Source organism: Carettochelys insculpta, chromosome 11, assembly GCF_033958435.1.
Source record: "Carettochelys insculpta isolate YL-2023 chromosome 11, ASM3395843v1, whole genome shotgun sequence".
Taxonomy (NCBI): domain Eukaryota; kingdom Metazoa; phylum Chordata; order Testudines; family Carettochelyidae; genus Carettochelys; species Carettochelys insculpta.
The window spans coordinates 1,548,639-1,566,016 of NC_134147.1; the positions used below are offsets into that span (position 1 = coordinate 1,548,639).

General features: G+C 58.7%; 1 protein-coding gene across 1 annotated transcript in view; it reads right to left on the reverse strand.

Moving 5' to 3' along the window:
• The window catches only part of GNAI2 (G protein subunit alpha i2), an 82,567-nt gene that overhangs the window by 55,015 nt on the left and 10,174 nt on the right, over positions 1-17,378 (reverse strand). The gene's annotated exons all lie outside the window — the stretch shown is intronic.

Here is a 17,378-nt window from a genome sequence, read left to right on the forward strand (position 1 = left end):
ATTTCCATGCAGAGCTGGCGAGCCTGTCGCCTGGGCTCTGTGTTTCTGAAATGACGAAGAGAAACCAATTGGCAAGCAGGGCTCCCCATGCTTCACTCGCCTCCTCTCAAACCATGGACTTGCCAGCAGATGCTGTGATACTCGAATGAAAGCTATGAGAAGCCACCCTCTCTGTCACCCATCTCAAAGCAGCATCCCTAACCCTGCCGAAGGGGGACACCAGCGTGCTCACACCCTCGACCCAGGACTTCACTTTTCATCACCTTTCAGCAGCGCATGGTTTGCCTGATGGAGAAAAGCCTTTATTACCCCACCAAGCAGGAAACTAAAAAGCCCTTTGTTATTTCACTGCATTCCCCTTCCGGAACAGCAATAAATTGCGGCAACTCCGTTGTCATAATGCACCACACAAGGTTCCCTGTTCTCAAATATCGAGCGGCTGGGTAACTCAACCCGACATAACTTTACACGCAGGAATTGGATATTCTGCTAACACACGTTATTGAAACCACACAGCCAAGTGCTGCTCTCTCTCAGCTGTGCTAACCCTCCCTCATGACAACATGACGGCTGGCAGGCTTGGAGATTTCAATGAGTCAATAACTCTCTGGGGAGAGCGAAGTGGAACGGATATGTGGACACTGCAAATGGGTTACAGTCACGTTACCAGGGCTGCCTCTCTGCGGCTGCACAGGAAGGAGCTGGGCAAGAATCTAAGCAACAAAGCAATTCTTAAAAGGCAGCTTGCAAAGCTTTAAGCCCTCTCCAAAAAGCTGCCCCGCCTTGCTCAAGGGCACAGTCTCACAGGTTTTATGGTCCCCACCCCGCCTTCCAGAGCAGCCAGCAACTGAATGCCTCATGAAAATAAACAGCCCCTCCCCCCTGCCCCCAAAGTGTGGGGTGGAAACCCACACACCTCTCAGGCACCTTGCTGCTGCTCCAATCCCTGGTTTGCAGAAAGAAACACAGCAGGACTGCTGGGAGTCGGGAGGGACTTTTCCCTGGGGGCTGATTATCCACAGCTACTTACTGCGTGGGGCTGCTTGTCCCCAGCACGGGTCAGTGCAGGAGGAAAGATAACGCAGCAGTGGGTGGCAGGCCGCACCGTTCCTTCCCGTGAGGCTGTTGTGTAATTGCACGTTACCATGCCCCCGTCTCCAGCCAGTCCTGCCCAATAAAGTGTGAAACAGCAAAGCAAATGTCCTGGCTTCTGCTCCTTCCCCATCTGCCCGGGAAGGGGGTCTGCCAGGCTGGTGTGAAAACTGGGCAACTTCGTCTGCCAAGTCTCCAGAGCCAGGGAACAGCTGGAAAGCACCTTGATGGTTTGGGCCCTTGATTGGCAATTAGGGACTCCTGTTTGGGTGGGCTACAGCAGCAAGGAAAGTCAAACGAGCAAACCCTGGTGCAGCCCCCAGATCCATCCTCTTTGTAAGCCAGCAGCTGCATCGAGGAGCCTCTGCCGCAGAGCGATTACGCGTTTGTGCCCTCCAGCCTGCCCCAAAGACTGGGCCGCAAGAATGGGCCCTGACGAGAGGTTTTGGAAAGCAGGTGACACACAGAGCCAGTGATCTGGAAAAGCCAATCGCTACTGGCTGGGTCAAAAAAATCGCACTTCACCAGAAGCGCAGCTAAGTCCAGGCATTTAACAGACACAGGTCTGAGCTCGGACTCCCTGTCACAGAGTTAATAAGCTCTAACAACTGCTTTATTAGGGTGACTGAGAGCCCCATGCTGGGTAACCAGGGCGACGCATGTGGGTTTTTTCAACTGTCTCCCTGTATCTTTCAAGCTCATTTCACCACAGCACAGTCTGGAAAGAGTTGAAGAAGAATTTTAAGAGCAACTATTAACTTCAATCCAACTTGAAATGCATCAACTTCAAGAAAAGAGTTCAGTTTGTTTTTCAGGCAGTAGAACTGCCCCAAAGGTCCAATCGCAAAGTCATGATAAGGTCACATTTTCCAATTCAAGAAACACTTTTTATCTCCCCAGTTGCTGAAGAAAAGACACACGCAAAGACGAGGGGGAACTGACCCAAGCTGACTCTACCTTGCAAAGGCCTGCACTGAAAATAGGGGGACAGGGTCTCTCAGTAACAGAGAAGAGCACCAAACAAATATGGGGCATTTTAATGGAAAATAAGGAAAAAAAAAAATTCAGTGTCATTTTATTCCCTCACCACGTTTTGCTTGTGGCTGGTTTCCCAAAGGAACTCCAGTATGTCTGGCGATGAGCCAGGTTAACTGGAGCAGGTGATGAATTTATTAGGGAGCAAGTTCTGAGCTGATCTTTCAAGCAGCTTAGAAAACGCACTTCTGGGGTTTCTTACCACAGGCAGACAAGGCCCTGGCAGAGAAGTGCGATTTTTCACAAAGCCAGTTTTACCCCTTTACTCTCTGGTGGCACAAGGTTAGTACACAAGGACTGCAGGAACCCTCCTTAACTTACGTTCAATCTGAGGGTCCAGACCCTGGAAGCCACCCAGGAAAACTTAGCCAGAGATGATTTATGGAGATTCTTCCCTGTATACGCACCCTCAGGGATCTGCTACGTGAAACCCTCCAGTGCTGGTCGTAGGACATTGTCACGCTTCTCAGCTGGCGGGAGTGTCTATTCAGCCCATTCTACGGAGCCAAACCCTTGAGGCTCCCACGCCAGCAGATCTCCCACTGATGACAGGGGTTTGATTTTGAGGCCCAGGCTGGGGCACGCTGGTGGAGCTTCTGCACCGCACCTAGAGACGCCCCGAGGACAGGGCTACAGAAGCTTTAAAAGCCCCCTTTGGGTCATCCCGAGCCGCTCCAGGCACCTGCCTAACCTACGGCCCAACACACAGGAGTTTTGGGGCAGGGGACACAGGCCTCACCCGCCGCCTGCACCATCTCCAGCACAGGAAACGTACAGGCTGGGCCTTTCGCCGTTCCTCTTCCGAAGGGAAGAGGCCACTGTCCTCTACGTGTTCAATTCCAGCCAGTCAGCGTAAGGGCGTGGGAGGCTCCGCGGCCGTTCCCACACGCACCCCCGGCTGCTGCCCCACAGGCCAGAGCGCCGAAGGGGCTAGCCCGGACGCCGGAGCCCAACTTTTCACCGTAACTTTCCATCTCGACCCAGCCGATCTCCATCCCCCCCCGGCCACCGCCCGACAGCTGCGAACACCACCGTCAGCGTCAGCCCCAGCTCCAGAGGAGAGGAAACGTAACCGTGGCAACACTCCCTGACGACGGGCCCAGACGCGCCGCCCCTCCGCCACCGGAAACGAAGGCGCTGCTCCTCGCGCGGCTGCGAATGCTGCTCCTCGGCCCTGCTGCTGCTCATGGCTGCCAGGAGCACAACACCCCTGCAGCTCACTGGGGCGGGCGGCAGCCCCGGGGCCCCGCTGCATAGCGCTGCTGGCACCTGGATCTCATCAGTCAGCAAGAGAGTGACTCCGGAAACCCCTCTAGAGGCGGCCGGAGAAAAGGGTGAACCCCAGGAGGGGGCATCTTCCACGCAGGGCCCGCAGCCGCCTGGCCTTCCAGCTGAAAGGAAGGCGGAGGAACAGAGCCGGCCCACGGTCACAGCAGTCCCTCCAAAGCTCCCCGTGACTCACCGCACTATCTTTAGAAGCCATCTGTGTCCCAACAAACTCTCACTCACCGCACGGTGGGCTTAGTGGGATGGGGCGAGCAGGTGCACAAGCCCCCCGCGCAACAGCTTGTGGGCCGTACGATTTTATGGTCTGCGTCCCTCCAACATCTGTCTTAACTGAGAGACTCTGCAGAGCCCCTAGCTCGCGCGCACCAGGCAGACATCAAGCCCTTTCCCTGAAGGAAGATTTAAGCGGACGGTGGAGCACCCAGCCGTACGTGCAGCACTGGCACACAGCTGTCTAGGAAAGGGGAGCTAACCCCGTCACGCCCGAATGCTTCTCTTTATGGCTACGAGAAGCCACTCTCCCCCAGAAATCCTCGCTCCCGGCTGGGAAAGGGGAGGTTATAAAAATGCGGCGTCGCATCCTCTGTCTCAACTCCCAGTGTGAAATAGCAGATCTCGGCAGTTTTCATACCGATGCGTAATGCAACAGAGAGCTACAAACCCCACCACTGCCTACAGGCTCCAGCCCAACCAAACTCATCGCTTGCTCCGACAGGCTGCAAGACAGGAGGGGGAAGTAGTAAGATTTCTACCACAGGCCGAGTTGAAATCAAGCTCTGTAACCAAGCAAAAAGCGAAGCGGGGGGCGGGGAAAAGCCAAAACAATTCCTTAGACTGTGAGGCTTCTGGGGCAGAGACACCCCCGCCCCCCGGCTCGGAGGTTGCGTAGCCCCTGCCACGGAACGGGGCCTCCTAGAAGCTGGGGTATCAAAATAAATGTATCGACCACAGAAAACAGTGCACGTAAGACAGCTATTAAAATGCTCTGGACCAGTGTTCCCGTTACGCTGGGCCCTGGCACGGCCGCCCGGGAGTTGGGGGTGGGGGGGGATTCCCACACACACACACACACACACACACACACCCCCCGATCTGCAGAGCACCCACGGCGAGGTTTGTACTTCTCCCAGCGGTGCACATCCCTCAGCGCACATAAACACGGATTCCGCGCAAGGATGGGAAAGATGAGAAGCGACGTAGGTGCAGCCCCCTCCCTTCCGTTGGGGCCCCCAGCTCCAGTGGTGAAACTGGAGAGAGTCCCGCAGAGGGCAAGGGCAGTGGTGAGGGGGCTAGGACACACGGCTCGTAGCGAGGCTGAGGGAACTGGGCTTCTCCAGTCGGCAGAAACAGAGAGAGAGGGGATTTGACAGCAGCCTTCGGCTACCTGTAGCAGGGCTGTAAAGAGGCTGGAGTGGTGACGGACGGATGGCAGAACAGGGAGCGATGGTCTCAAGTTACAGAGGGGGAGGTCTAGGTTGGATATGAGGAAAAACTATTTCCGCAGGAGGGTGGTGAAGCAGTGGAAGGCGTTGCCTAGAGAGGTGGTGGAATCTCCACCCCTAGAGGTTTGTAAGGCCACCTTGGACAAAGCCCTGGCTGAGATAATTTAGCTGGGCTGGTTTTGCTTTGAGTAGGGGTGGGACTAGATGACCTTCTGAGGTCCCTCTCAGCCCTAATCATCTATGAAATGGGAACACCAAACCCCGTGACAGCCAATGGCTTGAAAAGCTGATGTACTGCACTACCGATTTCGCATTCTCCGCAGAAACGCGACTTAACTCCCTGTGAATCATGGAATCATAGAATCCCAGGGCGGGAAGGGACCTCAGGAGGCCATCTGGCCCAGTCCCCTGCTTCAAGCAGGGCCAACCCCAACTAAGTCATCCCAGCCAGGACCTCGTTAAGCCGGGACTTAAAAACCTCTTGGGATGGAGAACCCACCAGCTCTCTAGGCAACGCATTCCAGTGCTTCACCTCCCTCCTGGTACTCAGTGACTCCTCACGGGCAGCCCTAAGCCACCGAGAGACAACATGCTTTGCTAATGGGGGACAGGGGTACAGACCACACAGTCAGCCGAGTTCAGGCTGCATCAGGATTTAGATCTGTCAACACTGAAATCTAACTTGGCCACAAGGCCTAAAAATCACAACCAGCTGGCACCGATTCAGGTGGTGCTCGTCTTCGAATCCCATCATCACCACCACGACCTACAGGCACAAAGTAAGATCTGTCACAAGGACAAGGTCCGCTTTGATCGTCTGTACAGCTCGTATCAAAAAGAAGGTCCTGATCCTGTCTGGAGGAGCTACCACAGTGCAACAGACATAAAACATTAAATCTACCGAGATGCTCATTGGCCTCCAATTAGCCTCCTTGATCTGGACGCCGAGGCAGACTTTTTCTACAAAATCCGAAGCGACGCGGATAAGGGGTTCTTGAATTATGACACCCCAAAAACAGAGGTGGCCACCAGGTTTCAAAAGTTAACTTTACATGGTACTTTTCAGCATGATCTGCCTCACGAGTGCACACACAGAGAGCAAGGCAGCAGCTTAGTTTCCTGGATTCCAAGCACACATCTAGGGCTTGGGGCCAAAACTTTGACATCAAAGCCGAGTTCAGGTTAACTTTTGACTTGGAAATGTTGTTGGGCGTCTTTGGCTCCTACAGTCCTTTTACAGCAAACCCAAGAGGTGCTGGACACACGAGCACTCGCCTCAGGAGGAGTCTGGCAGCCTCTCTCACACTGATCAGAGAAGTTGAGGGGATTTGGGTCGGTTTCACTGCTGAACAGCAGCAGTGAAACTGACAAGAATCAGGTCAGCCTGGCTCCCTGGCTGCTGCTCCTTGAGGAAGCTCAGAGCAGCAGCTGCAGGAGGTACTGGGATTATCCACAGAGCTGAGGGAAACTAAGGATTTGTGTGCGTGTTGTATGAGCAATAGAGCCCAGGCCGGACAAAAGGGATGGAGAAAAGAAAGCCCTGTTCCCACCCTCCAGCCCATGGCAGCCAGCGTCTTCCCAAGCCCCACCCTAGACCAGGAGTCAGAGATGAAACACAAGCAGGCTCCTCTTCCCAAGTTACAGCCACTCACCCCTGCGCACCCGGTTATTCTGTCCCCGCCGCTGCCGGCCACAGAGAAGAACGAGCTGGTCAGAGTGCAGCCTGCAAGGTTTGGGGTGCCAAACCCTCTGCACCTCCAAGGCCCTAGCTGTGGTGCTGAGCCCTGCCCTGCACCCCGACAGGATGGGGCACTGATTTCGCAGCGTGGCCGGCACGCCACCGTCGGCCTGCTGCTCCCAGTGAAGAGGCGAAGCCACCGGTGCCACCGAACCGGCAGCCACTGCAGGAAGCTTTCCCGCTCCTCGCCGCATCAAGCCGGCGCCCTCCCCTGGGGGACACGCAAGACTCGGTGGCTGATGTGGGGCTCACAGCCCACCACGGTGCACCCCTCCCACACAGCCACCAGCCTGACAGCGTCGGCTCCGCTCAGAACGAGCGGTCGTGCCGCAGGGAGGGAGCACCGGCCAGGCATGGCCATGTCCCAAGACACCTCTCTGGGAGAAGCAGCGCGGGAGGCGGGTGTTTACGGACCTGCCAAGCGGGAGTGAGGGATGCAGGGGGCACTTGACCAGCGCCCCCCAGCGAATTCAAAGGTCAGCCGCTCCCTTTAGTCGCAACCGTGCAAACAGCTCTGCTGCTTGGAAGGGGCGAGAGGCTGCCTCAGTTTAACCACGCCGCTCCTGCGCCCCAGCCGTGACACCCCCCCAGAAAGAGACGGGTTCCCATCACTCAAGCCTCTCCCGTTAGCGCGGAAGGGGAGCGCCCCAGGAGAAGGGCGACGTGAAAGCCCTCGAGTGGAACTGGGGACCCACCCTGCCAGGCGGGGTCCCGACCAGACAGGAAAGGAGCGAGCCGGCCGGGGGTTCTGCACCGGGAGAGCGAATCAGGGACCACCACAGGGAGTCCACAGGGCACAGCGAAGGGCCAGGACTCCCACTGGGCTGCGCACCTTGGTTGTAAGCCCCCCTCGAACGGGGCAGCCCAGGGCTGGGGAAGCCGAAGGCACACACAGACTCCCTTGCTCTCGCCCGGAGTCCCTCGCCCACGCAAGTCGCCCTGCAGCCTTCTCCACTCAGGCAGCTCACGGTGGGGCCAGGCCCTCCGGGGAACGGCCAGTCAGGCCGAGCGGGGCTCACGCCAGGAGCGTCACCGGCCCATCCTAGAACGGGTGTGAAGGGAGGGAAAATTCCACTTCCCCACAAAAAAAGGAAGTCCACAAGTGACTGCTGGCAGCAAACCCGAGCCAGCCAGATCATTGTTTGTTGCATAGTTGCTGAGAATTTCCTCTCCAGTTCAAGGTATTTTTGCTCCTCTCTCTTCCTGCGTCTCGCTTACAAACAGTGACGGGAAGCAAGCCCCACGCAGGAAGGGAGCCACTTTGAACTTGCAAAGCAGTGATCCAGACTATCCCAGAAGAGCTGCACTAAGCACCAGCTCGGGCGGGACCTCCCATATAGGTTCAGAGCATCTGGTCTACATCAGAAACTGCGGGCGAGAGTGAGCTCAGCTGGGCAGGACGGCGGTGGCAGGGGTGACGGCATTTTTAGAGCAGCAAAACCTGGCCTGACGAAAGTGCCTTTGCCAGTACAAAAGCAACTTATGCCCAGCTCTTACCTAGCACTTTTCAACAGGGAGCTCGCAGCACTGAGTAAAGAGGCAAGTAAGGCCCCCATTTTACAGCTGGGAAAACCGAGGCACAGAGGGCTGAAGTGAGATGACCAAGGTTAAATTGTCAGGGCAGCGCCGGGAACAGGAGCCAGATCTCTGGAGTCCCAGTTCAGCGCTCTACCCATCACAGGCACTACGCGCTCTGTGCATGGTGTCCCCGCTAGCAGAGTTTGGCAGTAGGGCTCTACAGCCAAACCCCTTCTCATGCAGGCAAGGTTTCCAAGGGCTCATCTGGACCACAGCTCCCCAGCCAACGTGCATCACATGAGCCACTTCCCTCCCTTTGGCACAGTCTCAGCGAGAGGCTGTGTGGAAAAGCCAGAGCCGTAAGTGTTCTGTCTGAGCCAGGCTGGCTCATAAAGGAAGCTGCTACTTCCTCATCTCCTCCCCTGCAACCGCCATGGCTAGCTGAGGCAGCGAGCTGCCATTTGCCAACTCCTGTCATCCCGTCACACGTTCTGCTGCATTTGGCGCTTTAAAGCCCCAGTTCTGGGAGTCAGGTGATGACTTTAGACTCTCCGCCTGCCCTGCAAGAAGTCCCAGCCCTCGTGCTCAGCAAAGAGACCCCCAGTGCGCTTGAGGGGCTCCGACCCGAGACCAAATACCCGACTGAAGCAATCTGATCAGCTCTGGGCACCTGACTCAGCAGCCCTCTGAACCGGCTCTTTCCTGAGCAGAAGGAGACACCTGACTTCACCCAGGAGCAGCGTTCCTGGGAGCTCAGCGCTTGGCCGGCCTGGCCGCCCGCGGAGGTTCAGGTGCCCCCAGCCGGCGGCCGGCGTTTCTGTTGGCAGGGTGCATCCGCACGCGCCTCGGCGCACAGAACAAAACGGCTTCCGCTCCGGGAGGGAAGAGGCGGAGGGAGCCAGCCCAGGACCCCGGCTGTCACCTCTCCCAGTGCCACAGACCAACAGCCTGAATCCCAGAGCAGCCGTACCCAGCGCCCTCCTGGTCCTTCCCACGCCCCAGTGCAGGGACAGCGCACCTCTCTACCCGCCCCCGCCTCAGCTCTTCCTTGCCGGTTGACGGCGCAGTGAAATCCAAGCCGGCCGCGATGCCCACGGCAAGGGAGTCCCCATCGGCAGATTTAGGTCTTCGGAGCAGAAGCGGGGAGGGGGAAGGTGGTCTGGTGGGAATCGAGGGACTCGTTCTTCCCTGGCTCTGCCACTGACCTGCCGTGCTGTTCCGCGCCAGTCGCTATCCCTCCACCCTCAGTCTGCCTCGACAGTAAGCTCTGGAAGGCAGGGCCTGTTCTCCCCGGGCGACCGTACAGCCCCTAGCGCACCAGAACCCCAGTCTCCCCTGGGGCCCCTCTGTCCATAGCTGTGGCAAACCTCCAGCGTGACACGTGACAAGAGCTTGCGCTTGCGTCACACGGGCTGGCGCAGCAGCCCAGCCCCAAGGACTCAGGAATAACGGGGACACAACCCCCAGCCTCGTGCTGATGTGCTGCCACGAGCTCAGACTCTCCCCAGACTGACTCAGGGCAACCCACAGAGACCACTGCGCCCACCGGCTCTAGCTGCGTTAGAGACATTCCCCGATGCGCTCCCACCTCAGCGGGCGACAAAGCCCGAACAGACGTCACAGGCAGACGCCCATCGATCCGGCCCCAAGAGCCAAGAGGCCAGGCTTGCGCGAGTGAAACATGCCCATCAGTAGGTCGGCTTTCCAACTCCGACAGCAGAGATTCCGAGTGCCATTTGAATCGCTCTGCGGCTTCGGAGCCGCCTGGGTCCTCTCCCAGCTCGGCTGGCTGGAGAGCTGAGACGCGTCTCTGAGTAAGCAGACGTTGCAGAGCAGCACCCGAAAGAGGGCCTCCTGGCCCCCTGCACCTCCAGCTCAAAGCAGGAGAGCTCTGTTGAGACCCCGATTGCATTCAGAGACATGATTCCTTTCTGCCACAAGAAGGGCATCGGGACGGGGCCTTGGCCAGGCTCTAGGGAAATACGCGCTTATGAATGTGCATAACAGGAAAACGCTTCCTGCAAAATAAAGCCTGTGAAATATCACCGGGAAGCTCAATCTGCTGAATGCGTCTAGTCTATTTCTATGCGCCTACCTTTTCTGAACCTGACGTTAGGAATGCAGTACTGACTGCAGAGGTCCCAAAACAAACCAGCAGCCACGTAAGCACTTTACAGACTGACAAACTAATTGCTTAGGTGATGAGCTTTGGTGGGACAGACCCACTTCTTCAGACCAGAGCCAGACCAGAACTGAGTCACTATATAAACCACAGAGGTCCCACAATTGTAAACTCCAAATACACAAACCTGTCAGCCAGCACTGTAATGGAGGGGCCGTCTATTAAAGACCCAAGAGTTTGTGTTCTACTGAAAAGGAACTTTAGCAACTGCCTACAGAGATGGCCGTACCCACCCTGACTGAACAGACCTCGTCAGCTCTGGCCTCCCTCTTACTGGGACCCTCTCTTTAAATACCCCTCTGAACCCCGCCCCCACTCACGCCTCTGACGAAGTGGGTCTCTGCCCAGGAAAGCTCATGCTCCAAAATATCTGTAGTCTGTAAGGTGCCACAGGACTTGTTGTTGTTTTTGAAGCTACAGACTAACTCGGCCACCCCTCTGATACTCATCTAGGGAGAGAACGCTCAGAACTAACGTTCACATTCCAATTCGACACATGAACACGTGGCTGGAACCGGGACAGCAATTACCTGGCCCATTATAAGGACTTTTTTACACACTTTGTTTTATCTAAACTCTTGACTTCCCCACCCCACACCCTCCCGCGGCTGCCCCTCTGCTCTTCCAATTTACCAACCTTGACAGCAATTTTTGTACCTCTGTGCTTTATCTATCGAGTCTGTTCCGGTAGCGTTGTGATCTGAAGAAGTGCGTCTGTCCCACGAAAGCTCATCAGTTAATAAGTTAGTTTGTTAGTCTTTGAAGCGCTACAGGACTGCTGTTTTGTTTTGATCGAACACAGACAAACACGGCCGCCGCTCTGTGACCGTAGATTTATGATCCATGTGGCCAGGATGGGAAAAGCCTGTTTCCAGCCCCTCAGGAACAGCAATGAAGAAGCCAGAAACAGAACTACAAGAGATAATTGAGTGGGGCAGAGCCGTCTCCCTGCAGACACGCTGCACTGACCTGCGCCCATGGCAGCAGATGCTGAGTTTAACACCAGGGACAAAAGGGTGGCAATGACGGGGTGGAGGAGAACTGCGGGCGGATGAGGCCTCTGGCCTGAGAAGATGTTACGGGACGTAAGAAGGAGGGTGAGAAGTGATCTGCAAGCAGGTCGCAGTGCAGTAGGTTTAACTGCCGTGCTTTGTTTGGCATGGTGACAGGTATCCCAGGGTGGTGCCACAGGATTTCTCCTTGTTCTCCATGCTGGGCTGTGTTCGGTTTGGTTTCGTAACCGTCGGCCATCTCCTCTGACCACTCACGCTCGCTTCTCACACTTGGTGAAACTAGTTTTGTGGCTTAACAAACCCGGGGCCGGGGGAGGCAAGGCAGCTCTGCACCCTTCCGAGATAAAGGGGCGACCACTGCACGAGCGTGCTGTGTGTGAGAGCAGGGGGGATGAGGACGGAGCTTTTCTGCAGCTCTGGGCCCGTGGCACTGTGCGCCTGGGGGCTGTGGCAAGGCCCCGGGACCGAGTCTTTCCTGAGCCGAGCTGATCTCAGGGTCCGTGTGCTCTGCTGCCGGCTGACTCCAGCTCTGAGCCATTGCTGGAGGAGCCCGGGGGGCCTGGCTCAGCAGGACAGGAGTGGGCGCCCCAGGGAGCAAGCAGCTAGGCGTGCTGAGTGGTATTTCAGCATGTCAGTCTCTGGGGATCTCTGCGACCGAGCCCGTCGCAGGCATCTTCCCAGCCCCTCTGCTTTACACCTCCAGAACCTCAGTCTTCTCTTCTGTGAACTAGACAAGCCCAAACCCCTCAGCCTCTCCTCATAGGCCTTGTGCTCCAGCCCCTTAATCATTTTTGTTGCCCTTCGCTGAACCTGCTGCAGCAAATCCACATCCTTTTTATACTGGGGGGCCCAAAACTGGACACAATATTCCAGATGTGGCCTCACCAGTGCCGAATAAAGAGGAATAACCACTTCCCTAGAGCTGCTGGAAATGCTCCTCCTAATGCCCCCCAGTATGCAGGTAGCTTTCTTGACGACAGGGGCCCACCGTTTACTCATATCCAGCCTTTCATCACCCACAACCCCTCTGACGGCTCAGCTCCTCATGCCTCCCAGCGCTCCCCATACACTGAGCGCTTGGGCGACCACCCAGCGGAGAGCCAGGTGCCGCCCAGCCCACAGCGCTTTCCTGTGGCTGGCGCACATTCGCACAGGCCTCTGGGCACACAACATTTATTCCACTCCAGAGGGAAAAAGTTAGCGGGAAGGCTGCCGTCTGCTCAGGGCTTCGAGCTCTTTCGCTGGCTGGCCGGAGCCGGAGCCGGAGCCGGAGCCGGAGCCGGAGCCGGAGCCGGAGCCGGAGCCGGAGCCGGAGCCGGAGCCGAGCAGATTACGCGCCGTCAGCGAGGAGCATTCAGCCAGGTGGGCAAGGCTCCAGTTTTACAGCACGGAAGGTGCCCACCTGGAGTCTACTTCCTCGACCCCCCCGCGAGCTGAAAGGGAAAGCTGACCCGACGGCAGCCGCGCAGCCCCATCGGTCCGGCTGCGCCCCAGAAGGGAACTCGGGCCGGGGGCTCATTTAACATGACAATTCCCACTCTTGTTTCAGGGCCAGGAGCCCAGGGCTGCGAGCCCACCGAGCTGACGGAAGGAAGGCGCTACCTTTCCGACGAGCACCACCGACCCTTCCTGCCCCCGGCTGGGCACTGCCCAGACCCCACTGCTTTTCCCCAGACGGCCTGGGGCTCCGCTCCCTGCGGCCCAGATACCATCTCGCAGGCCCGGAGCCCGGTCTCATGGCATAGGCTGTGTGAGCGCTACCACGCCACATGGACGCGCTGCCAACACTCGCCCGAGTCCGCCCCGCCAGCCCCCGTCCTCCAGCCGTAGCGCGCTCCAGGCTGCAGCGCCCGCCCCAGGAGCAGGACACAGCCCAGTGCCCCACGGAGCTTCGGGAGGGGGCAGGAGGCTGCTGATATGACATGGGCAGGGCGGTGGCTCTGTCACCTTCTTCCTGAGCCACAGTCGCAGCCTTGGAAACGCAGGGTCAGCCCAATAGCAGGTGTTCTGCAAGCCGGGCTCCACCTCCCCAGCCCGCCCCACCGCCGGCATTTAATACTAAATGGGGAGGGGGCTGGGTCACAGGGGGAGGTTTGCCGTGGGAAAGAGGCCACCCACACCGAGTGGTGCGCCAAGGACGGGCAGAGCTAGCTCGCACACCGGGTAGCGCACGCATGAGAGCGGTCCAGGGAACTCCAAGAGCGAGAGCGCTCAGTGCAGAAGCCTGCCCACGGCCCTGAGGCCAGCTCTCTGCTGCCGCGCTCTGCGGGAGCTGTTCCACGCAGGGAGCACGAGACGTCTCCAGAGAGCAGCTTCTCCTCCACAGCAGTCAAAGCCTCTCAGAGACAGGCCACAGCACCCGCTTGTCACAAATGGAGAAACTGAGGCACGACCTGCCTAAGGATCTGGAGCGAGCCCGTAGCAGAACCAGGAGTAAAACCTACACCCCTATGTCTCCAGAGTTCACCCCCTGGGCCACGCACTAAGTGCGAGGCCACAGCTCCGCTCTGGGAGATGCTGGGATGCCCTGGGGCAGTCTGGGAGAGCCGGCGACGCAGCTCTGCTCACAAACTAGAGGGACACAAACCCAGCTGACCACCCTGGGGAAAGAGGGCGATCGGCGCCCGAGCAGCAGGTTCACAGTGTAGTCAGTGCACAATCGTGCCCTGGCGTTTGAGGTTTAAAAGGCCACTCCTCCGACAAAGCTCCGGCTGCGCCCAGAAAGCAGGGACGACAGCTCCCCAGGGCTTTCACAAAGCACAGCCAGCTCCTCCCGCTCTGAAGCGGCCAGCAGGAGATGGGCCACCAGGGCCAAGGCTCGGAGAGCTGGCGCAGAGAGACAGGCACGCCTCCTGCTCCGAGCAGCACCCCTCTGGGTGCCCGCCCGCCACGGAGGAACTCTGCTACCAGGGACAAACCGCACAGGCCGTGTGAAGTTAGCAACGTCCCCAGCTGGTGCTCCTGCGGCCAGGCCGCCAGGTCACTAGAGAGGCGCTGTACGGCATGAGCGCGACAAGCCTCTCTCCCCACCAGGAGACCGGGCCACTCTACGGGCCCCCGGGCACACAAGCGGCTTGTTCCACGTCGGGGTCAACAGCCGTCAACGAAACGCCATGGCCCTCGTTAGTGCCAGCGCCGTTCACGCTCGCTCCCCCAGCACCAGCTGACTCCCCAGCCCGCGGGGAGGCCAGTTCTCGGTCCCTCCGCTCTAGCCCCTCCTTCGGGATTTCGCGCCGGCAGCTTCCCTCTGCCCCCAGAGCGCTACAGGACGGCACTGGGCGGAGATGCCGATCGCACGGTGCCCCAGAGGGACGGCTCTCAGTACTGGGGAACCCGCCGCTAGGCCTCCATTTCTCACCTATCCGGGTCAGCCCTGGGCCGGGATGCCCCAGGCTAAAGCATCCGTACACTGGTACAGCTCATCCCCTGGCCCAAGAGCCACGGCAGCAGCAAGCAACTGCCGAGCGACAGAGCCGACTCCACGCCGGTGAAGGCAGTACCGCTTTCGCCGCCGGCTCGTCCGCACAGGCCCACCTGTGCCCATGAGAGGGGTTCTCCCGTCAGAGCAGCCGGCTCACCTCTCCAGGAGGCCGTAATACTCTTCCACCCTCCCAGTGCTGCCTGCACGGAGGCTTGGGTCAGCTTAATGGTGCCACTCGGGGAGGCAGACAGCCGACTGACACTCAAACATTCCAGCCTCGCCCAGTGTCCCCATGAGACCCATCCCGGCAAGGCCCTGGGCTCAGGAGTGACGGGGCCACCCCTTTTAACTTCCCAGAGCCACGGCAGGCACCCGGCTCCCGGCACCCCGGGCACACTACCGAGTTCTCCACTCTTGCAGGGCGAGCGCATGAGCGAACGCAGCAGGTACTTTGCGAGCCCCTCCGTTCACTGCGAGCTGCAGCTCCGGGGGTCCGTCACATTCTCACCCCAAGAGGTCTTTGTAGGCAGCCTCCCATTTCTGCACAAGTGGCCCTTGTGCGGGAGTGAAAAACCCCGGCGGGGTACGACCTCGCTGACCCAGAGGGACACGGCAGGGTTCAACCGCCACTGAGAAAGCTCTTTGTCTCCCACGGCAGACTCCACAGCTTACTCAAGCGGTAAGCTCGCACTCGCCACCGCTGTTCTTCTGACAGGCATCTTTCTCAGCTTGTCACACTAAGAATAGACACCAGGCAGTCTCACTTCCTGGGACGCCAGCTGCCACGGGTCCCCACAAACCCTGCAAGGAGCTGAACAAAACCAGGTTGCTATTGGAAACGTCTCTGCTGGCTGGGAAGGCTGCACGAAGGCAGAGTTTTGGCTCCACTGCAAGGGGCCCTAAATCGGGACCGGCCCTGCGACATCTGGAGTCAGCACAGACCAAAGGCGCAGGTTAAGCCCGGGCGTGCCGTCCCAGGGCTGACTCCCAGCAACACGCCGAACAGCCGCAGAAGCATCTTGGGGAACGCGAGTGCACCAGCCAACCCCTTATGCCTCCATTTCCTCCTTTGGAGGGGGCTGGTCGCAAGCCGGGGGAGGGAGGCGCCAGGGGCCTTCACGTGAGCCCCGCTCTCAGAGCCAGGCAAGCAGCCTGTAGCACTGGAGCAAAAGCTGCGTCTGAAAAGGCCAGGGAGAGCCGGGTGCCTGGATGGGGGGAGGCTTTAACCAAAAACGTCAAACCTGGGTGGCATCAGGTTAAGCCACCCACGCAGGGGAGGGCTCTTCAGAGCGGCTGAGGGCTTTCAGACCCCACCAGAAGGTGCGGCAGCCCTGGGTGCCCTGCGCCCTGGAGCGGAGCAGTTAGGGCCGACTACCCGCCTCCCTACGGGCGTAGGTGCGTCAGGGCCAGCACCCAAATCTGGAAGCGTTCTGCCGTCAGACTGCCGGGGAGGGGGCGCCGCAGGCGGCTAACGGTAGCCAGAACTCACTCCGATGAGATGCCACAAACGCGCAGCAAAACAAAAACCGCCCTTGCTCCACCCACCGTGCTGGGAAAATGGAAGCCTCAGACGGTTGCAGCCGGCCCCTCCCTTCCTCTGCTTTTACGCAAGCCTCGAAAACAGAAGAAAAGGTTGCCGAGCCCTGCCCCCCCCGTAAGCTGTTCCTGCAAGAGGCCTGCTCGCCGGGGCTGGGGGAAGGGCCTCCGAGAAGATCAGCTCTCAGCTGGAACTGGGAAGAAAAATAAAGCTCGGCACACGCAAGGCCCGGGAAGGAGCCGCTGCAAGTCCTTTACTGCGACCCAGCGAGGTGCCAGGTGGGGGAGCTGGGCTCTGAGTCGCAGCAACAGGCAGCAGCCCCAGGTCCAAAGCAGGCTCTGAAGGGACCAGGCCGCCGGTTCTTCAGACTCTTCGACCGAAAACCCCCATTGAACGCCAGCAGCTCGCTCGCCCCACGCTGCCAACGGCTTCTCCGTCCCTCCCGCTCCGCAGCCACCTCGGCTTTTCCCATCGCCAACCCGCGGGAGAGAGCCGGTCCTTCGCCGGGGCAGGGCACAACAGCTCGGCCAGCTCAGCAGAGGGGCGACCTGCGAGGGACGGGGTCGGTTCTGCAGAGGCGGTTGCAGCCTGCGCACATTCGGACAAGCACCTCGGATGGAGGCAAACAAAGGCAACGGGCGAATTTCTACAGGCACTTCTCGACAGGGAGAGAAGCAGCCACGTTACCACCAGGGCTCTCCCCCGCCACCCCCCGCGCCCCCATCCCCACCCAAAGAACCACCTGCCTCACCAAACGCTGCCGCTGCAACAACCAAAAGGGGAAAGTGCCTTATTAACCTTCACAGTCCAAAAATAACTGAGCTGCCTGGGAGCCAGCCGACACCCACTTACTTAGGGTCGGTGTCACCCATGGGCAGCTCAGAACGCCAGAGGTAACCGAACTTTAGCAGCTGGGCTGGGCTGGATCTTTCCTGTTCTCAGCCCTGAGCTCTGCTAAATGAGGGTGCCACGTGCGGGGTGCAAGGACCCCATGCAGGACCCCCCTTGCAGAAGGACCCCACAAGGGCTGGATTTCACGGAAACGAAGAAACCCCCTGCAGCATTTGCTGAGAGCTAAAACCTACTCCTGGAAGATTGTGCTCGGAGGGAGAG